Below are 8,239 nucleotides of genomic sequence, written 5' to 3' on the forward strand. Positions count from 1 at the left end.
GAAACATAAAATTTGTTAAATATTTTCATTTGGAATTCCATGAATCCATATTTTAAGAGACTGCAACATGTCTGTTCCATTTACTTGTTATGTGGCATTGGACAGTTTTTTTTCAAATAAGATTAGAACTTTCAACAAGACTGAATAATATTTTTTTTTCAAAATTTGGACATTGTTTTGCAATAGAAATTAAAAAATTGTTTGCAATAGAAAATCACAAACTCTTGCAACACATCCTTAGAGGAAAAATGAGATCTTGTGCCAGAGATGATGCTTCTAATGGCAAATGAGCCCAAGTCAACTCTGAAAAAATAATCTCACAGACTGAAGTAACAGAAACACTGGTCTTAGGTTATTTTATCATATATCATATATACAATGCTAGTAAGTATATGATTAAAACTATTAGTTAGCATGATAACTCACTCATTAGGTATATAAAGCTATGAAATGTATTAAATTTAGATGGAAGGTTTTAGAGAAATATGATAGATTATTTAGAAATGTTTATGCTTCAATTTGCTGTGTTTAAAAAAGTATTCTCGGCCGGGGGTAGTTACGGTGCATGCTTTTAATCCCAGCACTTGGGAGGCAGAGGCAGGTGGATCTCTGTGAGTTCAAGGCCAGCCTGGTCTACATAGTGAGTTTCAGGACAGCTGGGGCTACAGGGAGATCCTGTCTCAAAAAGAAGAAGAAGAACAACAAAATTATTCTCCATTTTCATTTTCCCCTGCAAGTAGAGATATTTTGAACAAGATGTGTCAGACTACATGTTTGTGTTTTATGCGTATGAATGGATACTAAAGAGAAAACTCCATGTCTTTCATATACTAGGCAAGTGCTCTGCCCCTGGGCTATATGCCCAAATCCTAATACACATGGTTTTGTTCATGAATTATATGTGTATATTATGTTATGATGAAGAAGATTGAAAATCTTGAAGTGAGAAAAAAAGTCTATCCATTTAATTCTTATAAAGTTTTGTTTAAAAGTTAGAACAAATGATGTAAAGTTAAAAACATGAGATAAATAATATGTCAGTATCTTCTTTGTGCACTCTACTACATTGTCTTATACACTTTCTTGTCCCACTTTTGGATACCACTCATTTTCAAATATTGTGTTTATGAGGCAACATTACTTGGTTGAATTCTCATTCAGAGCCTTCACCTCAACATTTTTCTAGAGAGAATCTGTACCACAGGTCAATGTGATTCACACCGAGGAAGCCAAGCTGACTACAGCCTCACAGTAGACTCAGCACATAAGAAAGAGCATAACTTCTAGTTATAAAAGAAATTCACAGAATTGCAGGGAATGTCTGATCATTTCAGAGATTATTGACAATCATGGAAACAATCAAATGACTAGATCTAAGGGAACTTTGAGGAAACATGTATGGACATAGCATATATCTGTATTTTAAAATGTAAGTAGTTTCTGTTGGGTATCATGTGTATGTCAGTTCCTTGAAGTCTGACTGGCAGAGCAATGAAAAATGTGCTTTTGGCTTCTACACAGCTGTTTGTTAGAACTCTGAATTTTCCATCTTTAAGAATTGAGAAAGAAGTAGACACTGGAGAATAACACCAGAGGTGCTAACTGAAACAAATAAGGCAAATCACACAGTTGTCTGATGATTCTGGACATTTTCTATATAGGTCATGAGTGACATTTCCAATTTGAATGAAGGATGGTTGAATGCCTTGGTAGGGAAGAGAGCGGGAGGAGAGAGAAAGGAAAGAGACAAGGGAGAATGGAGGGAAGTGAGGAGTGGAGACAGATGGAGAGACAGAGAGAGACAGAGTGAGGCAGAGAGAGACAGAGTGACAGGGACAGAGACAGAGAGAGAAAGAGAGAGGGAGAGAGAGAGAGTAAGACAGACAACTCTGCATATTCCTGAATCTGATAATCTTTCTGAGAGATACCTTGAACCCAGGACCTGGAATAGGCACCAATTCTCCTAAAAGAAAAAACTCAAGAGCAATGTAATATTGGAAGAAGTTTTCTGAAACAGGTGGACATTTTTGTTGTTGTTTTTAAAGCTGTATGGAGTCTTCAAAATGTCACCTCCACAGGAGATCTGGAGATGGGGATTAGCTGTCATCACAATTCCTAAAAGCCTCTTCATAGAGTGGTAGTGGGAAAGGATACCCACCATTACAAGAATGAGCCCTGCCCACCCCACCCCCAATCAATTCAAAATGGATCAAAGGGCTTAAAGTAAGAGATGAAACTGAAGGTGCTGGAGGAAAACGGGCATACTATTTCAAGATACAAGTTTAAGTGAGGACCTTCAGAAAAAGCTCAATAGTTCAGAAATAAAACCAAGAACTGACAAATGGGGGGTTGAAAAAAATAAAACAGCTACTGCCACGTAAAGGAAACAATCGGTAGAGAGAAGAGACAGTCTACAGAAGGAGAAAATCTTTGTCAAGTATACATCTGAAAAGGGTTAGTATATAGAATCTATAAAAAATTCCAAAAATTGGGGTTGGAGAGATGGCTCAGTGGTGAAGAGCACTGGCTGCTCTTGTAGAGAACCTGGTTTTGGGTCTCAGCACCCATATGACAACTAACAACCATTCGTAACTCCCGTTCCAGGGGAGTCTGACATCTTCTTTTGACCTCTGTGGGCACTGCACACCATGGGTGCACCTACCTATTTTCAGACCATACAATTATACACATAAAAATTTTTAAAGTTTTTTAAAGAACTCTAAAAATTAAATATCCTCTTTAAAAATCCCCTCACCAATAAACAGAAAAAATGACTTGAACATAATTCTTAAAATAATAAATGCAAATGTGTAGTAAATATTGGAAAAACCATTCATCGGTAGCTATCAGTAAAATGCATATTAAAACTGCATGATTATAGCTCACCCTCTCAGAATACCCATCCTCAAGAAAACATACAATTATTGGAAAAGTGCGGGAAAAGAAAAACCTTTAGGCACTCTTGGTAGGAATATAAAATATTGTAGCCACTCTGAAAAATCAGCGGGGAAATCTTTCAAAAAACAAAAAACATGTATAGATGAATAAGATGGTTTGGGCTGTTCTGTGTGATACACACACACAAAATCAAAAAATTTAAAAAATGAATTATATTTGAGGAGGAAGCATAAAAACTTACATCATGTTAATTAGTAGAGGTGATAAACATTACCATTGAAATCTACCCAATGACTTCATAGACATACACAGGTACCAAGGATCCAAGTGCAACCGATTATGACTAGTAATAATCAGATACATACAGATTAGAGATGCATGTGCCAACATTACAGTCTTATTAACAAAAACAATGTGTTTTTCTGTAAGAAACAGTATAGTTTAAAATGAAATGGAGGTCTTTTTTAAAAGTTAAAAAACTCATTCAATTTTATTTCTTACAGGGTTTTTATACTGAGTTCAATGTTGTTAACTGTACTAATTCAACAGTGAACCTAAAAATTTTATAGCCACTTTTGAAAGAGATGTATCTTTGCTCTGGAAACTATTATTATGTTAAAGCTGTAATGAAATGCTTCTTCTAAAAAAAAAAAAAAACAAACCCAGAACTCCCATTTGATCTAGCTACATCACTCCTGGTTAAATATCTGAAGGACTCCATGGGGATACACATGGAGTAGAGATGCTGTTCAACAAATGGATGGGTAAGAAAATATGGTCTATATACACTGAATTTTACTGAAACATAAAGAAGGCATTCATGCCATCCTCAGGAAAATGGATGCAACTGGAGATCATGTCAAAGAAAAATAAGCCAACTCAGAATGACAATATATGCACGATTTCTCTCATCTGTGGAATCTACACATGCAGGTTGAAGAGTTCCATGAGTGTGGAGGGAGAGGTTTAATAGAAGAGAGGACAAGAAGGAGGAATAGAGACTAAAAGAAAGACGAAGTGCCATGCTTTCTCTAATATACAAAAATCTACACACACACACACACACACACACACACACACACACACACGACCATTTTGGTAGGAAAGTGAACAGTGACAGTGGTGGAAAGGCAGACTGGGGAGGGTACTGGGAGGTGAATATGAGTAAGGTACATGACATGTATGAAAAATGTCATGAAACTCACTATCTTGTACACTAAAAGAGTTAATTAAAAATATTCCTGATGTTTTTTTCCAGGACAAAGCTGCCTTTGCAAAGCAGGCTGAATGTGTTTGATGCATTCTGTGTCACTGGAATTTTCTGGGCTGAGAGAGCCAAACCAGAAGGTAGAGGTGGTAGAGCTGAGGACTACATTTAGTTTAACCAGTTCCCCCCACCCCATCCCCCAGCCATTCATTGTCTGTGTTGAGAGAAGTGTTTTTTCTCATTGAATTTTCATTCATCCCTTTGATAATCTGGTGTGGAGCTGAAAGCCAGATTTCAATGAACAATTTGAACAAAAATGGTTAAAAAAAAAAGTGTGTTCCATGTGCTCTGAGGGCTCTGAGGGACACTTGTCTATGCTTAACTTTAGGTAACTAAGACAACTGCATGTAAGGACATCCATTATCCTTTAACAAATACCAACTTTTTATGGAGATGAGCCCAGTTTCCATTTGGGTTTCAGTGAAGAAGTGATCCCATTTCTTAATAACTTTTCCCTCCAGTCCCAGTTCAATTAACCTGAAGAAATTTAAAACACCATTCACTTTTTTCGCAGTAAATACAATTTATTTATACATGGAAATTAACTTAGGCTACAAATATATTAAAAGCAAAGAAAGAGGGACTGGAGAGATGGCAAGGTGGTTAAGAGCACTGACTGCTCTTGCAGAGGACCAGGGTTCGATTCCCAGCATCCACATGGTGGCTAACAACCATCAGTAACTCCAGTTCCATGGGACTCCAACACCTTCTTCTGACTTCTGCAGGTATTGCACAACATGGGTGTATTTACAACACATATAGACAATACACTCATATGTGTAAAATAATAGTAAAAAATAAAAAAAATTAAAAAGAGGCAACAATAAAATTCAATAAAATAATGAATTTAGACTACATATTTTTAATGTTCCAATTAAAATTTTACTTAAAATTGTTTATTTCTTTTTATTTTATGTATGTGAATGTTTTGCCTGGATGTATGTAAGTGCACCACTTGTGTGTAATGTCATCAGAGACCAGAAGAGAGTGTTGGATCACCTGAAATTGGAGTTTCAGCAGTTATTAGCTGCCATGTAGGTTCTGGGAACTGAACCTGGGTCCTCTGCAAGAGCAGCCAGTGTTCTTAACCAATGAACCATCTCTCCAGCCCAAAATTTTGCTTTTAAATTAACAGTTATTTCATTTATTCAAAGATTTTGATTAGCACCTATATACATATTATGTAGACATTTTTATAAATTAACTTTACGTCAATGATCTGAAAGTAGAACATACCCTTTGTCTGGTGTCAATCATAGGACTAACAACAAGGGAATGTCTGTTCATGATTCACATTTGTCAATATAGTCTTTTATTTTAGAAAGTACAATTAAAACCACTCAAATTCTGAAGCAGTAATTTCTAACTTTAAAATTGGTAGTTAAAATGTTCATGACTTTGTGTCAGTTTATTTTCAATAATTTAGGTAGATTAATAAATTTCATCAAATTTTCCTCATTCTTGCTGTGGACTACATACAGAATTTTGCTTTTTTTTTTTTTTTTTTCCATCGCCTAATAGTAACAGCTCATATTGCTGTAACAGGCAATTCCATCTTGTTGTTGTCTGAGCCCCAACAGAATATACAGTCTTTACAAAAGACACCTTTTGTAATACTATTCTGGTTGTTACAAAAGAGAAGAAAAGACCTTTATGAAAGAACTTTTAACTCAATTTTAAGTGATAATAACAGAATTAGCCCCAAATTAGTCCCAATGGCCAGTATAGTAGACATTTAATTTGTGTTAAATATTCATGGAACGTTTTATGTAATTCTACTTTGAAAATTATTTATTTCATCCCCTTCTTGTAACAAATTTTAGTGAGCAGAATAATCATAGAATTTCTACCTTGATATGAAATTTGAAAGTTGATGGAATCAGCAAATAAAAAACGATTTATGATATATAAAAGCACTAGTTTGTACAAATTCAATTTTATATAGCATTTATTGGTATAACATAGTTTTTAAAGAGATGATTATACAGTTAATGTCACATTTAAAGTATTTTCTGAGACTTTCCGAGGGTCAGCTGACTCTGGGTTCAGAAGAATGTAATGTAGCATAGATGCCTAGGGTCCAGTCACTTTACAATTCACTAAAATGCATTAAGACATAATGACACTATGTTCTGGGCATGAAAGGAAGCCACCATGATTTAGATTTGTATTGCTTAACAGCAATAAAAACCCTTCCTACCCTAATGTTCCCCTTCTCCCTTCATTATTTATTTATTTATTATTGTTTTATGTGTATGAGTGCATGTAAGTGCACTCGGGTTGTGCAATGCCAGCAGAGATGAGAAGAGGGTTTTGGATTCCCCTGGAACTGGAGCTATCGATGGTTGTTAGATGCCATGTGGATGCTGGGAATTGAACCTGGGTCCTCTGCAAGAACAACCAGTGCTCTTAATTGATGAGCCATCCTCCAGCAACCCTCTCTCCCCCTTCACACCACTGCATTCTACCACCCCTCCTAAGAAGCCTTCCCTGCCACTGTTGGTCATTTATTAGTTTCTTGACCTCCCTATATTTTCAATGAAATATGCATATCTAAGATTTCAAAGCTAGTAGCCAGCTGTGAGCGAGAGTATGTGAACGTTTGTCTTTCTGAGTCTGGGTTCTGGTGTGTTTTGTCTGTTTATTTCATATTGTTTCTTCTAACATGTTTTCATCTTTAAACGAGACTATTTGTAGAGATTTGGCTCCCCTGGTCCAAAACTCTGGCTGACTTGCTTCTGCTACCATGCCAGTGTTCCCAAAGCTCCTCGCCATTCTTTGCTTGCTGAGAACTCTTTAAGTACCTGCAATGTAGGAGCATGAAACGGGTTGCGGAATTCTCGGCACGCTGCTTTTTTCTTTCTCTCCTCCCTGAGAGGTTTTAGACCTAATGTCTTGCTTGATCAAAGACTTTTTACATCAAAGTGAAAAGAGCAAAGACTAGAAGAGAAGACTTGATTTCCTTTCATTTTCACGTGGATTCCGTCCACTGGGAGAAGTGCTTTGCTGTCTTCTGGATAAATGCAGGTTACAGGCCAGCTTCAAGACAGCTAAGTGAAATATCCTGTCCCCGACTGAGTCCTCACCACTCCAACTTTGCATGCCCATCACTGGCTTAAAATACTGGAGAAAGTAGCTGTCAAAAAAAAAAGAATTTACAGAGGGGCTAAATTTAGTTCTTGGCTGCTGAAAGACCCAATGCTGGACTTTCTGTATAAATCTTTCCCCAAGCACAGAATTACTTTTCATGTTTCACTAATCTTTTTCTGGCTCCTACTCAGTACACCTAAGATAAAAAGGTTTCACGTTAAAATTACGAGGCAATTTCTGACCCGAGGAGACCAGCAATTAATGTGTGGTAAAAGTCTCCCATAGTATATACTTCTGGCAGACCTGTGGTATTTAGCTCTTAAGATTGTCTATGACAAAGAAAGAGGGAATCAACCATTAGGTGCTAGGGTGCTGGTTGGGCTGTCAGCCAGTGTTCTTGGAGTCTCAGTGATTTACCTCCAAGGTGTTTACACAGAGCACACTGAGCTTTGCCAATTGTCTGGGCATTGTGTATTTACTTAAAAATTGAATTGAAAGTAACATGAACCTTGAGGTTTTCTATGACATCTGAAACCCCTCTCTGTCCATCATGTGATAAAATATTTCTGAGTAGCACAGAACTTTGAGTAGTGTAGTACTGCTTGATTCATATTAAGATAGCAAGTCAGGTCAAATGCTTTATCCAGGGTCAAGCTTTATCCTTCACTGAAGTTTAAAACAAGTATAGGTGGCTTGTGTACATCTTACAGTTCTTAATATTCTTAATAATGTTAAAGCATTTGTAATATATATCAGAACTTTGAGTAGTGTAGTACTGCTTGATTCATATTAAGATAGCAAGTCAGGTCAAATGCTTTATCCAGGGTCAAGCTTTATCCTTCACTGAAGTTTAAAACAAGTATAGGTGGCTTGTGTACATCTTACAGTTCTTAATATTCTTAATAATGTTAAAGCATTTGTAATATATATATATATATATATATATATATAGAGAGAAATACATAAATATTTTATTATAAACAG

General features: G+C 36.2%; 1 pseudogene; it reads right to left on the reverse strand.

Moving 5' to 3' along the window:
• LOC103732031 overlaps positions 1 to 8,239 on the reverse strand; it is a 78,773-nt pseudogene that overhangs the window by 2,021 nt on the left and 68,513 nt on the right.

This window comes from Nannospalax galili, unplaced genomic scaffold (assembly GCF_000622305.1).
Source record: "Nannospalax galili isolate Female #2095 unplaced genomic scaffold, S.galili_v1.0 scaffold1014, whole genome shotgun sequence".
Classification (NCBI taxonomy): domain Eukaryota; kingdom Metazoa; phylum Chordata; class Mammalia; order Rodentia; family Spalacidae; genus Nannospalax; species Nannospalax galili.